Below are 16,624 nucleotides of genomic sequence, written 5' to 3' on the forward strand. Positions count from 1 at the left end.
TAATAATTTGATAGGTAAAGAATATTGTATTGTTTGGAGCCGTACGGACTATCACCCATCGCTGATAAAAAGGGGCTCCATAGCGACTGTTTTATAGTGGAACGGAATTCTAATTCCACTTTTTGACGATCCGCTGAAACAAGGGACGAGCTTAGATATCGCCTTCAGCGTAATTTGACGCTTATTTTTACTAAATGCTCATTACTGTGCTTCAGGAGACTGATCAAGAGTTCTGGACTCAATGGATACTTGAGGGTAGACATAAATGACGGACAGGATCCGAGTGCGCTCTTCAGACTACTCGAAGAGAGTACCATCTGATCTGCTAAAGAATTCAAACAGGTCGTACTGTTTCATTTTCTTTTGTCCAGTCACAGATATAAACACCGTTCCATATTCTGGAGCCTATTCGTATTATTTACAAACGTTTAACGGAAGAACAGCTGATGTCCCAGAAATCATTACAAGTCCTTTCGCTGTCACCTTGCCACAGTCGCTCAGTCTGCAATGGTGTCATGGGAGGGCACGTAAGACGGTAACAGCTTGAAAATAGGATGTCTTTAGCGATGAATCTAATTTGTTTGTGGGCATTACCGAAGTCCAGATCGTGCTTTGTGGTGAGAGCTTCAGTCTTGATTTGGCTGCGTCGTGGAGCACTGTCCCCAATATTTTGGTATATTGTTCTCCGTGGCTGTTTAATACGACACAGTGTCACCTTTATTAGAGATAATAGCGGAAATGACAACGTAGTTTTATGTGCAGGACATGTTCCAGTCACATATATTAATTAGTACGTGGGTATCGAGAAGGTATTTTCAAGCTGGATAGCTCGTGATCTCACACGGTTGAGTGACGTAGTATTTTCTAATGTGTATATTTCCTTCATAGAATGTCCCACAACTACTTTTCTTGATCGCCCACTGAATCTTTTTTGTCGCTATGTTGAGTGTCCTCTCTCGAAACCTGCAACAAGTGTCAGTAACTGACCATGAGGATTGATAATGGCACATGCAGTACAAACCGAGGCTTCTAGTAGCGATTCCATCGCCAGGAACCTTCTGTTCTACGACTGTAGCCTCTATGTTGAAACAACTTACCTTTTTGTGAGGTACTGTTCTGTAGTCTTCCATTATTAATACTGCAGCATAAATACAGACTATGACTGTGTAACCAACACATAAACATTATAGATAATCCTACTTTAGTCCTTATATTTCAAATATTCCTCGTCTTTCTCGTGCTGTTTTAGTTATGGGGTGTTACCTTCTTATTGGTGTTGGTTGTGACGCCCAAGTACGAGTAGCTTGTTCATACATTACATGCCTAAAAGACCATTCTGCATTCTACGTTTTAGCGTTTCTTTCCCACCTGAATATGGGCTGTCCTATAAATCGTGGCCTGTCATTCTTACCATGAACACAAAGTTCTGTACCTCTGTTTCAACATTTTTAGAAAAGATGAGAACATTGTGCATCGCGTCTAGTAGTGGAGAGTTCCCTTGATGGATAGAAGAAGTTCAGTTTTTTTTTAGAAAAGATGAGAACATTGTGCATCCCGTCTAGTAGTGGAGAGTTCCCTTGATGGATAGAAGAAGTTCAGTTTCAGGCTTTCTCCTGCACATAAGAGGTGTTGACACAATTTACAGACTTCCTATGTTACGTCATAATTTTCACTTCCCTACAAAATCAATACCAAACTAACCCCTGCTGTGTTGTTAACTTTCTGTCTCTCTCTCTCTCTCTCTCTCTCTCTCTCTCTCTCTCTCTCTCTCTCTCTTTCTCTCTCTCCCCGTCTGCTTCTGCTTGGCATATTTTTGTTACACCCCTAGTAATTCCCAAATAAAGAGATAATCTTTTGGTTGGTTGGTTGGTTGATTTGGGGGAGGAGAGATAATGTCTTATCTTTTGTTCATACATTCTAGTGAACGAATTCCTTCTTTTTCATATTTAGCTTTTTCGGAAAACTGTACCACACACAACAATGGAACTAGAAATTAAAATCTGGTATACAGATTATTTGTCAGACGGAATATTTTATTGCATCTTCATTTGCTTGCTCTTCTTACAATGTTGAGTGTCCTCCTCAGCAGCTAAGTAGGCAGCGCACCTGACTGCTATGCGCAGGACAGCTACATTTACATCTACACGCATACTCCGCAAGCTACCTTTCGGTGTGCGATGGAGGGCAACGGTGCCTATACGATAGCTCGCAGGAGGGGAGGACTAGGCATGGGAGTATGGTGTATTTTAAATATTCTGGAAGATGAATGGCGACTTGTAATCATTCACAAAAAAGTTCCATTTAAAAACTTGCATAATACCGACTTTCTAGCCATTTTCTTGAAAAAAAAAAACACACCTGGCTGCACTGCATTTTTTTCCCCTGGTATGGGAGACCTTGGTGGAGGGTACTTCTGGTACCGTTATCTTTTCTCCCTTTCCTGTTACATTCACAATTGTCGCTTGGAATAAATTATTGGAATTATTGTCGATAAGGCTTTGTATGACATCTAATTCCTCTTACTTTTTTGTCGTGATCATTCCGCAAGTCGTATGTGGGAGAAAGTCATAGGCTGCTCGACACCGCTGGAGTTCTTTGAGCATTTCCGTAACGCTCTCGCATGGAGAAAACTATCACGTGACGAAATGCTTAGCTCTTAGTTGAAGCGTCACTATCTCTTTTACCAATCCTGCTCGGTAAGGGCGTCAGACTGATGGACAGAACTCAAGAATCGGTCAAACGAGTGTTCTGTAAGCCACTTCTTCCGTAGATGGATTATATTTACTTAACATTCTCCGAATGAATCATGATTTGGCATTTGATTTTCCTACTACTTGTTTTATGTGGTCATTCCACTTTAGGTCGCTCCTTATGGTCACTCCAAGGGATTTTAAGGTAGGTTCTGTTTCCAGTGATTTGTCACCAATAGTGTAATCGAACCTATTAATTCTCAATACGTTGTACACTCTATCAAAAAAATAAAAAAGCACAAAAAAAACCGACGCACCATGAAGAAAATATCCCAATAGGACGGAAATCAGTGGAAGTGCAGACAAATAATTTCAGAAAAAATTCAGAAAAATTAGACTCTTTATTCAAGAGAAAGAGCTTCACCAGTTAAGCAATTCAATAACGCGTTGGTCCACCTCTGGCCCTTATGCAAGCGGTCATTCGGCTTGGCATTGATTATAGTGTCGTTGGAAGTCCGCCTGAGGGATATTGTGCAAAATTCTGTCTAATTGGCACGTTATATCGCCAAAACCTCGAGCTGGTTGGAGGACTCTGCTCATAATGCTCCAGACGTTCTCAGTTGGATAGAGCTCTGGCGACTTTGCTGACCAAGATAGTGTTTAGCGAGAACGAAGACAAGCAATAGAAACTCTCACCGTGTGCGGACGGGCATTATCTTGATGAAATTTAAGCACAAAATGGCTTGCCATGAAGAGCAACAAAATGGAGAGTAGAACATCGTCGATGTACCTCTGTGTTGTGAGGGTGCCGCCAATAACCCTGTTACGAAAAGAGTTGGTACCCCAGACCATCACTCCTGGTTGTCAGGACGTATGGAAGGCGACAATCAGGTTGGCGTACCACCACTGTCCGGGGCGTCAACAGACACGTCTTTGGCCTGCAATCTGGCTCTTGGCTGGAGTAGAATAGTCGTCAGTGACCCGTCAGAGTGCCGCTTCGAACTGAGCCCCAGTGACCAGTGGATATGTGTCTAGAGACGTCCTGGACAGTGGTGGGATACCAACTTCACTGTCACCTGCCGTACCGTCCGACAACCAGGAGTAGTGGCCTGGGACGCTATTTCTTTTCATAACAGGGTCCCTTATAGCACAGTGGTATGTCGATTGGTTCAAATGACTGAGCGCTATGGGACTTAACATCTGAGGTCATCAGTCCCCTAGAACTTAGAACTACTTAAACCTAACTAACCTAAGGACATCACACCCATCCATGCCCGAGGCAGGATTCGAACCTGCGACCGTAGCGGTCGCGCGGTTCCAGACTGAAGCGCCTAGAACCGCTCGGCCACCAGCGACCGGCTAGGTATGTCGACAATGTTCTATTCCCTGTTTGTTGCCCATCATCGCAAGCCATCGTGGCATTACAGTTCAGCTAAGTAATTGCTGCTTGCATACGACGAGAGTTTCTACTGCTTGTCTTCGTGCTTGCCAAACCTTACCTTGGGCTGCAAGGCCGCCAGATCTCTCCCCAATTTAGAATTTATTGAGCATTATGGACAGTGCCCTCCCACCATCTCGAGATTTTGATAATCTAACGGGCCAGTTGGACAGAATTACAGTATTTGGTAACCCTTTGTAGGACATGAGACAACTCTGTCAACCAACGCCAAGCCAAATAACTACTTGCATAAGGCCCAGAGGTGGACCATCATATTACCGACTTGCTCAATTTGTGAAGCTGTTTCTCTTGAATAAATCATCCATTTTTTTCTGAAATTTTAATCACTTTTTGTTGATACAAGTACATCACATCTACCGATTTCTGTACCTTTCGGATAATTCCTTCGTGGTGCGTCGCTTTTTTTCCGTTAGTGTATTAACTTATGTTCAAGGACAACTGCCAGTCCTTGCACCAATCATCAATCTCTGCTGGTCTTCCTGCATATCACTACAGTCTTCTGGTGCTGCAATCAGTTTATAGAAAACAGCATCGTCCGCCAATAGCCTCAGGGAACGTCCGACATTATGCACTAGATCATCAACACAAATTGTAAATGGTAGCGGCCCTAAGGCACTCCCTTGGGATACTATCGAAAATACCTCTACATGTGTCGATTTCGTTCAGTTAAGAACGACGTGTTGGGTTCTATTTGCAAGGAAGTCACAAATCTGGTCCGATATGACCAGTAAACTAATCACTAATCACTAATCATCAGTGCGCAAGCGTATCGAATGCCTTCCGGAAGTTAATCAACATGGCATTTCATTACCTGAGTGCCTTTGTCTACGGCGCTCTGGATCTCGTGGACGCAAAGAGCGCGCTGAGTTTCGCAAAGATCTCTGTGTGAGGAATCAATGTTGACGTCATAAAGCTTGAAGGTCAAACACGTTCCATAATCCTGCAACAGTTTGACGTCAGCGATATGGGTTATAACTATGCGCGTGACTATGACGACACTCCTTGAAAACGTGCATGACCTGCGCTTTTTTTCCAGTCGCAATGTACCCTTCGTTGTGCCAGTGATCTATGACATACTACCGCTTGAAGGTGAGCAAGCTTTCTCGCACCATCTCCTTGGAACCTCGCAGGTAAAGAATCTGGTCCAATTGCCTTTCCACTGTTGAGTAGTTTAACATGATTTTCTATTCGACGATCGCTTACTTCATAACTGCCGTTTTGGTATTGGCTCGATGAGTGAAAGGAGAAACCGTATTCCGATTTTCAGTGGAGAAAGTTTCAGAAGACTGAATTCAGTATCATGCTTCTCTATGCAATCTTCTGTTCGGTCACTGAGGGATCGAATGGCTGATTTCGATCCGGTTACTGACTTTACATTAGACCAAAACTTCTTAAGATTTTATAGTTTGGCATATTATTACTTTGAAATTTATTGAACGCTTCTGGTATCCCTCTCCGTATGCTCAGTTTTGCTGCTTTCAACTTCCGTTTGTTTACTAGGTCTTAACTTCGCTTTTGAATCAACTTTCTAACACAGCTATTGATTCACGGTGCATCTTTTCCATCCCTCACAATCTTGCTCGGCACGCACTTGTCTAAAGCACATGATTTTGAGTTTTACCGATTTGTGCTTCACTTCTTCATTCTCAGATCTGAATGTTTCTTATTGACTACGCAGATACTCTATAATTTGTATCCTGTCACACTTACTAACCAAAAATAATGTTTAACTTCTTTCAGCGTTCTTTCATGTGTAGACATTGATTCCATCGCAACATTATGATCATTAATTCTGTCCTCGTTGTTAACTGATTCTAAAAGTTCGGGTCTGTTAGTTACTAGGAGGTCTAGAACATTGGCGTCACATGGCGGTTTTTTTAACTAACTGCTCGAAGTAATTTTCAAATAAGTCATTAGAACAATTCCAAACGAATCCCTTTCTATGGCACCCGTACAGTTCCTGGCATTGCCAGTGATTTTTCCTAAGTGGGAAGACTGGAAAGGGATTCATTCGGCCTTTTAACGTCATTTCAGGAGCCACTGGAATGAGAAGTAGCGGCTCCAAGGTATGGAGAGCTGACAGTGACCAGGAGAGCGGTGTGCTGACGCTACGCCCCTCCATATCGTATCCGAATAACAACATGTGGTAAAGGATTGCACGCCTGCCATCCAGCATCGTGCGGTCCTCTGGGACTGATCGCTGAAAATGGCTCTGAGCACTATAGGACTTAACATCTGAGGTCATCAGTCCCCCAGAACTTAGAACTACTTAAACCTAACTATCCTAAGGGCATCACACACATCCATGCCAGAGACAGGATTCGAACCTGCGACCGCAGCGGTCGCGCGGTTCCAGACTGAAGCGCCTAGATCCGCTCGGCCACACCGGCCGGCACTGGTCTCTGAGTTTGGTTCTAGTTTTAGAATGCGGATTATGACGGATACACCACTTGCAGGTAACAGCAGCTTTTCATCGCTTCAAATGTGTTTTCCACTGAAAAACTGGCAGTGGGTGAAGCCATCCTGCACAGTAACAAGACCTTGTATATGCCATCTATTCGCTTAGAGAAGGTCCTGGAACTCCTCCACGATAGAAACTGATCTCAAAGAGAGCACATTTCATTGGCGGAGATTAGCATTGCTATCTGGCAAGAGAGACTCTCGGGAAAAAAGCTGTACACATGACCTGGGTCGGCTGTACACCGTCTGAACGTAAACGCCACGGAAGGAGCGGTACTTACACTCAAGGAAGACCGCTGGGTAGCGCTAAGGATCAAGGGACAGGTATTATCCCACTCAAATATTACATCAAGATTACGTTACCAGCATTACATCTCAAAGTACAATAATACAATATATCGTTGATCGACGGAAGATCCATCAAGAGGAGCTCATATAATACTAAGTGCAGAAACCAGGCTAAAACCCGAAACTGGCAGCAGCAAGGTTTTTCAGATATTTTTAGAGCGTAGGCAAATGGGAATTGGAAGTGATATATTTGTCGCAGTAGACAAAAAACTCAGATCCCCCTACATAGAAATTGAGAGTGCATGCGAGAATAATTAGGGAAGACTTCGTCGCAACGGTGGGCACATACTTATAGCTGGGTCTTTCTACTGTGCACCAAACTCACCATTAGACGTAATCTAAAATTTTACAGAAACCTTCAGTTCGCTAACTCATATGTTCCCTAATAATACTGTCAGCATGGGAGGCTCTTTAATCATCCAACATTCTATTAGGAGAATTAGGGTTTGTAAGTGAAGGCGTGACAAGACATCCAGCGAAATAATACTAAATTATTTTAACTACTTGGAACAAAGAACACGGGATCCCATTCTTAACAGATATATGTTAGATCTAATGATAACAAATAAATCTGACCTCTTAGAGGATGTCCACAATGAAATTGGTATAAGTGACCTTCAGGCAGTTAAAGTAACAATGGTTATTGAAGGATGTAAGGCAACTAGCACAAGTAGAGAGTTTTACACGTTCTGTAAACTACATAATGGGACTGTAGTGTCATATCTAAAAGAGGAACCCCAAAAATTTATATCTGGACAGGCGCATGTAGAGGAACTGTTACTTAACTTTAAAAGATTGTTTCACCAAGCAGTGGATAGATATGTACCATTTTATTTATATAAATCATATGCCCCCTAGTATTACAGGTAATTCTAAAATATTTCTGTTTGCTGATGATACTAGCTTGGTAGTAAAGGATGTTGTGTGCAGCATTGGCTCTGTTTCAAATAGTGCAGTTCATGACATTAGTTCATGGCTTGTAGAAAATAAGCTAATGCTAAATCACAGTAAGACTCAGTCTTTACAGTTTCTATCACACAATTCAACAAAACCCGACGTTTTAATTTCACAGAATGGGTATATGATTAGTGAAACTGAACAGTTCAAATTTCTGGGTGTTCAGATAGACAGTAAACTGTCGTGGAAAGCTCACGTTCAAGATCTTGTTCAAAAGCTTAATGCTGCCATTTTCACTATTCGAACGGTATCTGAAGTAATTGGTCGTTATACACGAAAAATAGTCCACTTTGCTTATTTTCATTCGCTCATGTCGTATGGAATTATGTTGTGGGGTAGCTCTTCCCATTCTCAAAGGACATTTATGGCTCAGAACCGGGCAGTTCGGGTAATAAGTGGTGTAAATTCGCGAACCTCTTGTCGACCCCTGTTCACTAGTCTGGGTATTCTGACATTGGCCTCTCAATATATATATTCTTCACTGTCGTTTCTTGTTAACAATAACAGCTTATTCCTAAGAGTTAGCAGCTTTCACTCAGTCAATACTAGGCAGAAAATCCTATCTACATTTGGATCGCACTTCCTTAACTCTTGTGCAGAAAGGTGTGCGGTATACTACTGCTTCCATATTCAATAAGCTACCACAAGAATTCAAAAATCTTAGCAGTAATCCAAATCGAAACTGAAGGATTTCCTCATGGGTCACTCCTTCTATTCTGTTGAGGAGTTACTTAAAGATTTAAGCTGATTACTATGTTATATTGTTGATCGCGTTTACTTAAACTTGTAGTTTGACCTTTTTGGGTTCATAAAGATTTTATTTTAGTTGTTATCACTTTTATGTTGTAATTTCGTCTACTGACACGTTCCATGACCTTGGAGGTTTGCTCCTCAATTTGGTCCTACGGAACCAGACGTGTAAATAAAATAAATAAATAACAGTTCAGGGGTTTAGACGCTTCAGTCTGGAACCGCGTGACCGCTACGGTCGCAGGTTCGAATCCTGCCTCGGGCATGGATGTGTGTGATGTCCTTAGGTTAGTTAGGTTTAATTAGTTCTAAGTTCTAGGCGACTGATGACCTCAGAAGTTAAGTCGCATAGTGCTCAGAACCATTTGATTTAACAGTTGAGGATGGGAAGGACTCTCCACGGTACACGGTCACTGTAAAGAAACGCTACCTGACAAAAAAGATGAAGCACTCGAAAGACGTGGTCGGATGCTAACGCAACTTCTTACTCGTACACGCCATCGGTAGGTATTTAAATGATTACAGTTGCAATTCCCTGTGACCAGTAGTGGTACGTGATACCCTCCTCCATGCACCATACGGTGGCTTGCGGAGTATGTATGTATGTACGTAAACCGGCCACCAAAATGCATTAACGACGTTCATGATTAGTGTTGTTACCAGTTCTGGTGGGGCATATAAGGGGTAGAAACAGCGTCTGATGTTGAGCGATCACTGTGAAGGACACGTATATATATACTAACATGGTATCTGTTCTTTCGGACATGTCTGAAAGAACAGATGCCATCTTAGTATATATATCGTTAAGGTTTACCGGCCACTTGACCATCTTCTTCTTCTGTGCGAATGCACAAACAGTGCCCGAACTCTTACGGGAATCGGCAACGCGCCGCGAGTAATGAGTATCATGGGCGGAGGGCACTATGAATGTAGTGCGGGACAATACGTTGAGAATGTGGGTTTCGTGGGAGGCGTGCCAGAGATAAATTCCTGCAGTCGCCCTGTCCTCTGTGTCCTCGGTGGCTCAGATGGATAGAGCGTCTGCCATGTAAGCAGGAGATCCCGGGTTCGAGTCCCGGTCGGGATACACATTTTCATCTGTCCCCGTCGACGTATGTCAACGCCTGTAAGCAGCTAAGGGTGTTCATTTCATTGTAATGGACACGTATATGCCACATACTCGTGTGACACAGCGTTATCATTACCTGACATAGTTTGAAAGTGATCTCAGTTTGGGTCTTCATTTATCTGGATTGTCGAATCGTGAAATATACAGATTTGTGGGACATTCGAATGTAACAGTGGCCCGATGTTGGACTGCATGGGTACGTGAAGGCAGGCCTACTCGTCGTCAACGTTCCGGTCGACCACGTCTGACCACCACAAAGGAGGATCGCCGTACTGTGCACCAACAACATCGTAACCCCTTCACATCTGCCATCCGAGAACAAGAACTCTCCGCAACGTTTTTACCATCCCACTCCATTTATCGGAGACTAGCAGCAGCCGAACAGGACAATAATTGCCGTCCTATGCGTAAGCTGCCGCTAATAACACAACACAAACGGCTGCCATTATAATGGTGCCGTGACCGGGAAGCATCGACTGCTGATTAATGGCATCGCACTGTGTTTGACGACGAATCGCGGTTCTATGCTACTTCGGATGACAGTTGTCCACGAGTATGGCGGCGACCTCGGGAGAAGTCCCATTCTTTTCATATTTTGGAGAGGCACAGAGGTGTTACTCCTGGCGTCGTGGTGTGGGAAGCCATCTAGTATGACTTGAGGCCATGGCTGATTGTGATTGAGGGAACTCGGCCCAACAGTGCACCACGGACATCCTGCGTCCTCATATGTTTTACCAATCATGTGACAGTATCATGGTGCAGATTTTCAACAGGACAATGCTCGTCCACACATGGCACGTTCCCCCATGGTGTGGAATAGGCTCGGACGCCAACTCCGTCCCATTGCCAGTATCTAGGATATCAAGGATCAGTTAACAACAGTTGTGGATCAGTTTGTATCACGAGAGAATATGACGTCTTTATGACACCCTTCCCGACCGGATCAGTGCATACGTCCAGTGCAGAGTGGGGTGCAACGTCGTAGTGGTAAATTGGCTCATACTGCCAATCTTTGTAAATTTGACTGGATATTGTAATCACTGATGTTACATTACATAAACTCTCAATATGAGAAGTTTCATTTCGCTTCCTCCTCCCCTTCTGGGTGCTTTACTTCTTTATCAAGCTGTGTAATTGTGAAACAAAGCATAGTACTATAGATATAGAGATGCTTAATGAAATGCGTATGACTGCCAGGAGGGGTATACGTGAAACCTTTAATGATTAACGTACTAGAAACTTATCGAAGAAGCTTTCACAAGCCCCAAAGAAGTTCTGGACGTACGTAAAGGCCATCAGTGGCACTAAATTTAGTGTCCATTCAGTGATGGATGACACATGATCCGAAACTGAGGGCAGTAAAGCAGGAACAGAAATCCTGAACTCCTGTTTCAAATGTTTCTTTAAGAAGACAGTTACAAAAGTAGGCCTACTGCTTCAGTTTAATACTTGCACAACTACAGAAATGATCGATACAGAAATTGGTAGCAGTGGCTTTCAGAAACATCTGAAATCGTTAAATTAAATAAGACTCCCGATGGAATCCCTGTCAAAATCTATATATAATTTACTGAGCTCAAAGCTGATGAGGTGTCTCGGACACATCGAGCTCTTTCGTGTCAACCACATGGATTCAGAAATCTTTGCTCGAGTGAATTGCAACTCGCCTGACCCAGAAAGCCATATATCAGAGAAATTGGTTGGAGGCAGTGTTTCTTGACTTTCGAAAAGCTTTTGTCTCAGCACCACACGAACGATTATTAACGAGAACATGATTATACGGGCTGTCAAACAAAATTTGTGACTGGATTGAGGATTTATTGGAAGGGAGGACGCAACATGTCTGTGGATGGAGAATCGTCGACGGAAGTAAACCTAACGTGAGGCGTGACCCAGGGACTCGTACTGGTACCCTTGCTGTTCACCTTGTGTATTAATGATTTGTGAGATAACAGTAACCTCAGACTTTTGCAGATGATACTATCTTAAAAAAAATCAGCAGAAACTCCCAGGTAGATCTTAATAAGACTTAAATGTGGTGCTAAGACTGAGAACTTGGTTTAAATCTACAGAAATATGAATTCGTGCACTTATAAATAGCCAAAGTAGTCAAACGTCGTGGTTCGATAAGTTACAGAACGAGTCGCAGGAAAAGACGTACCTCTTGCCAATTAGCTTACCAGAACCTTTTACTTATTCACACATCCAGTGCAGGCGGATCTGCTACTCTTTCATTCAGTGGTGCCGGCCGAAGTGGCCGTGCGGTTAAAGGCGCTGCAGTCTGGAACCGCAAGACCGCTACGGTCGCAGGTTCGAATCCTGCCTCGGGCATGGATGTTTGTGATGTCCTTAGGTTAGTTAGGTTTAACTAGTTCTAAGTTCTAGGGGACTAATGACCTTAGCAGTTGAGTCCCATAGTGCTCAGAGCCATTTGAGCCATTCAGTGGCGATAATTCCCTGTACTTAAGAGTGCAGCTGCAAGTTACTTGTAGAACCTGACTCAGCTCCAAGACTCTGCTGTGTGTTACGATCTCCGTTGTGTTTCAGCACAAATGCTACTGAGAACTGCATCATTCAACAACGCAGTGCGCACAGTAGTCCTTCATTTTCTACTATGAAGTAAAGTTTAATAACAGAGATTAGTTGTTTGATTCGGTGTATAACATTTCTATCCCTGAGTCGTGAACAAATATCAGGGTGTTAAGTTTCTTCCGCTACCTGCAGTCTTCATATATACTAAAAATACTGGTTCAAATGGCTCTGAGCACTATGGGACTTAACATCTGAGGTCATCAGTCCCCTAGAACTTAGAACTACTTAAACCTAACTAACCTAAGGACATGACACACATCCATGCCCGAGGCAGGATTCGAACCTGCGACCGTAGCAGTCGCGCGGTTACGGACTAAAAATACTGGAGGAGAGCTTCTGCAACAGAACTCTACTACAGTAGTTCTTCACTAATTATCCTCCTAATATTGAAATTTGTTTCGCATAACATTTCTACTGCAAACATAGCTTTAGTCTACGTCTGTAATGCAGTAGGCCAGCTGTACCGGTAGATGCACCTGGCGTGTCATGCATTCAAGTGGGAATTTAAAGGCGTTTGGCAGCTTTTCGTAGTTCCTAATATGTGGCACGACGTCAGTGGCTATTTACAATGGCTTGCTGTTATGCTTCATAATCGTCAGAGCGTTGTTTTATTATTACAGATGACATACTTTTCTGATAATTTTCCTATGAACACATGATACATCACTTTTATATTTTGTTTTGTTTATTCATGCATTTATTTTTCTTGGTAACATTGGGTCTCTAACCAGGAACCCTTCCCATGTACTACTAACATGAAATATTACACTAATGTTCATTAAAACGTATAATAGTTGTAACGAGAAAATTAGTAAAGCGAGCTAATTATTTTAAGAGAGAAGAACACAAAAATAGGAGAGGAGGAATAAGTGAGAGGAAGAAATACAATTTTTTTAAATTAACACACCGCCGTTTGACTGTATTGTTGTTTATTTCATACGACCCAGGTTTCGGACCGAGCGAGGTAGCGCAGTGGTTAGCACACTGGACTCGCAATTGGGAGGACGACGGTTCAGTCCCGCGCCCGGCCATCCTGATTTAGGTTTTCCGTGATTTCCCTAAATCGCTCCAGGCAAGTGCTGGGATGATTCCTTTGAAAGGGCACGGCCGACTTCCTTCCCTAATCTGATGAGACCGATGACCTCGCTGTTTGGTCTCTTCCCCAATACAACCCAAAAACCCAACCCAGGTTTCGGTCTTTTATGCAATTTTCAACTGACTGAGTTTATGGCATAAAAGCCTGAAACCTGGGTCGTAATTAAATAAACAAAAATACATTGAAATGGCGGTGTGTTCATTTAAAATTATTGTGTGACTGTTGCTCAGCAACATCAAAAACTGTTTAAAAACAATTTTCTTCCCAGATAGATTGTGAAGTACGTCTTTTCTGCCATTAGTGTGGTGATAGCAACAAGTGCTACAGCTTGTACATAAATGTATAATCGTGATGAAACATATCGCACCCCGGCAAGAAAAGTAACACAAATGAAAATCGTGAAGTGCCTCAACGTGCACGAAAAATACAATGGAATTTACTGCCAACAACACCTACACGACATTCAAAGGAAGCTTATGCTATTTCAATATACGCTGTATAAAATTTTGTAAGTCATGATATCTCAAGTACTGCATTTTTCGGTTTTCACTGTTCGTGCTGTGGTGCGATATGTAAACTTAGGGTAAGATATTTCGAGGATCCAATAGCATTTGTGACGAAGCTATTAACACACTAGCGTTTGTAAGAAAAATCGGATTGAGGAGATGAGTGCAACGTTATGCACTGAGGTGGCAAAAGTCATGGCATACCAAGCGCGAACAACTGTGGCCCGGTGACATCGCGAATTGTCATTTGTAAAAATTTCATCGTCTGTGAATAGCTGAAAATGATCTCCAAGTAGCCGAACATAACCATTTTCAGTCAATGATCGGTTCAGTTGGACCAGAGGACCCAGTCCGTTCCATCTAAACACAGCCCATACCATTATGGAGCCGCCACCAGCTTCCACAGTGCCTTGTTGACAACTTGCGTTCATGGCTTAGTGTGGCCTGCGCCACACTCGAACGCTACCATCAGCTCTTACCAACTGAAATCGGTACTCATCTTACCAGGCCACAGTTTTCCAGTCGTCTGGGGTCTAACTGATATGATCAAGAGCCCAGGAGAGGCCCTTGCAGGCGATGTTATGTTAGCAAAGGCACTCGCGTCGGTCTTCTGCTGCCATAATGCCTTAGCAAAATGTTCAAATGTGTGTGAAATCTTATGGGACTTAACTGCTAAGGTCACCAGTCCCTAACCTTACACACTGCTTAACCTGAATTATCCTAAGGACAAACACACACACACATGCCCGAAGGAGGACTCGAACCTCCACCGGGACCAGCCGCACAGTCCATGACTGCAGTGCCTGAGACCGCTCGGCTAATCCCGCGCGGCAATCCATTAACGCCTCATTTCGCCGCACTATCGTAACACATACGTTCGTCGTACGTCCCACATTGATTTCTGCAGCTATTTCACGCAGTGTTGCTTGTCTCTTAGCACTGACAACTCTACGTAAACGCCGCTGTTCTCGGTCGTTAAGTAATGGCCGGCGGCTACATGATGAGAGGTAATGCCTGAGACTTGGGATTCCCTTCACACTCTTGACACTGTGGATCTCGGAATAATGAATTCCTTATCGATGTCCGAAACGGAATGTCCCATGCGTCTAGCTCCAACTAGTGTTCCGCGTTCAGAGTCTGTTAAGTCCCCTCGTGCATCCGTATAATCACGTCTGTAAACATTCCACGTGAATCACCTGAGTGCAAATGACAGCTCCGCCAACGCACTGCTCTTTTATACCTAGTGTTCGCGATATTATACTACAGCCGTACATACACTAAATGATCACAAGTATCCGGACACCTGGCCGAAAATGACTTACAAGTTCGTGGCGCCCTCCATCGGTAATGCTGGAATTCAGTATGGTGTTGGCCGACCCTTAGCCTTGATGACAGCTTCCACTCTTGCAGGCACACGTTCAATCAGGTGCTGGAAGGTTTGTTGGGGAATGGCAGCTCATTCTGCACTGAGTGCTGCACTGTGGAGAGGTATCGATGTCGGTCGGTGAGGCCTGGCACGAAATCGGCGTTCCAAAACATACCAAAGGTGTTCTACAGTATTCAGGTCAGGACTCTGTGAAGGCCACTCAATTACAGGGATGTTATTGTCGTGTAACCACTCCGCCACAGGCCCGTGCGTTATGAACCTATGCTCGATCGTGCTGAAAGATGCAGTCGCCACCCCCGAATTGCTCTTCAACAGTGGAAAGCAAGAAAGTGCTTAAAACATCAATGTAGGTCTGTGCTGTGATAGTGCCACGCAGAACAACAAGGGGTGCAAGCCTCCTCCATGAAAATCACGACCACACCATAACACCACCGCCTCCGAATTTTACTGTTGGCACTACACACGCTGGCTGATGACGCTCACCGGGCATCCGTCATATCCACACCCTGCCATCGGATCGCCACATTGTGTACCGTGATTCGTCACTCCACATCACATTTTTCACTGTTCAATCGTCCAATGTTCACGCTCCTTACACCAGGAGAAGCGTCGTTTGGCATTTACCGGTGCGATGTGTGGCTTACGAGCAGCCGACCATGAAATCCAAGTTTTTTCACCTCCCACCTAACTCTCATAGTACTTGCAGCGTATCCTGATTCAGTTTGGAATTCCTGTGCGATGGTCTGAATAGCTGTCTGCATATTACACATTACGACCCTCTTCAACTGTCGGCGGGCTCTGTCAGTCAACAGACGAGGTCGGCCTGTACGCTTTTGTGCTGTACGTGCCCTTTCACGTTCCCACTTGACTATCACATCGGAAACAGTGGACCTAGGGATGTTTAGGAGTGTGGAAATCTCGCGTACAGGCGTATGACACAAGTGACACCCAATCAGCTTAGCACGTTCGAAGTCCGTGAGTTCCGCGGAGCGCCCCATTCTGCTCTCTCACGATGTCTAATGACTACTAAGGTTGTTGATATGGAGTACCTGGCAGTAGGTGGCAGCACAATGCACCTAATATGAAAAAACGTATGTTTTTGGGGGTGTCCGAATACTTTTGATCACATAGTGTAGCATGCGCATATTGCTATTACATGACTTTCGTCATGTCAGTGTACACAAGTTTGTAATTCTTTTATGGCTATGGCATTATTCCTAACTTAATATTGTTTGACATAAAAAGCTATT

At 43.6% G+C, this 16,624-nt stretch overlaps 1 non-coding gene across 1 annotated transcript; it reads left to right on the forward strand.

Moving 5' to 3' along the window:
- Positions 1-9,676: 9,676 nt before the first annotated feature.
- On the forward strand, positions 9,677-9,751 carry Trnat-ugu. Its single transcript has one exon. It is a non-coding gene; the product is annotated as a tRNA-Thr (tRNA).
- Positions 9,752-16,624: the final 6,873 nt, after the last annotated feature.

The sequence above is a fragment of the Schistocerca americana genome, chromosome X, assembly GCF_021461395.2.
Source record: "Schistocerca americana isolate TAMUIC-IGC-003095 chromosome X, iqSchAmer2.1, whole genome shotgun sequence".
Classification (NCBI taxonomy): domain Eukaryota; kingdom Metazoa; phylum Arthropoda; class Insecta; order Orthoptera; family Acrididae; genus Schistocerca; species Schistocerca americana.